Below are 893 nucleotides of genomic sequence, written 5' to 3'. Positions count from 1 at the left end.
GGGCCACAGGGGGTCCAGGGGGCGAAGTCCCCTGAAAGGTACGGAGATTTGACGAATTTTGGTAAATTTTTATTGTTATTTGATAGGCATCAAACTACCGTAATGACTTCATGTATGTTTTTTAATGTCGAAATTCCAAAACCGATTTTAAAAAAAAAATACAACAACGACTAAAACAAAGAATATGCAATGTAACCAACTAACTTATTTTCAAATCCGTTTTACATGTTATATTATTTTTTAAAAAAAGAAAAAAACACCGTATTACATTACTATCTGAATTATTAACAACAAAACTACGAATAAAAATAATGTCTTACTGTAAATTGTAAGGCCACCAATCTGTGACAATATTATACTATGATGAATTAAGAAAACACAATGTCACCGGGAACGTCACAGTACAAGCCTATAATTCAAAGTGAAGTTATAAATTTTGGAAATTTTGCCTGAAATCTGTAAACCACGTACGAGGTTGCTCCCCATTTAAGGTGTATTCCAAGCATCATGAGGATATCCAAACAAGCATTTGTCAAACATTTTTAATTAGTCCCATTGAACAGGGGCGGATCCAGAATTTTTTAAACTGTGGGAGGGGCATTTGTATTTTTTAAATTCCAATACATAGCATTAATATGCACTGATATTTTTAAAAATAGTGTCAAAACGCTGTTTTGACACTTGACACTGTTCGGCTGACTTACGTTCCAATAGATGTTTGAAAGTAATTAATTCATTGTGAAGCAGAATGAATAGTTTCATGGGCTTAATTCAAAGTAATATACGGTAGTTTATGTTATTATTATTATTACTATTATTATTATTATTATTATTGTTGTTGTTGTTGTTGTTTTTGTTATTATAGTGATGAAAAGTTAACACAAACGGTACAC

General features: G+C 31.2%; 1 protein-coding gene across 2 annotated transcripts in view; it reads left to right on the top strand.

The window, feature by feature from the left end:
* LOC117125431 (neuronal growth regulator 1-like) overlaps positions 1-893 on the top strand; it is a 9,686-nt gene that overhangs the window by 6,103 nt on the left and 2,690 nt on the right. The window lies entirely within an intron of this gene.

The sequence above is a fragment of the Anneissia japonica genome, unplaced genomic scaffold (genome assembly GCF_011630105.1).
Source record: "Anneissia japonica isolate Jap-2015-1 unplaced genomic scaffold, ASM1163010v1 scaffold76893_len15479_cov98, whole genome shotgun sequence".
Classification (NCBI taxonomy): Eukaryota; Metazoa; Echinodermata; class Crinoidea; order Comatulida; family Comatulidae; genus Anneissia; species Anneissia japonica.
This window is presented reverse-complemented; position numbering and strand designations above follow the sequence as displayed.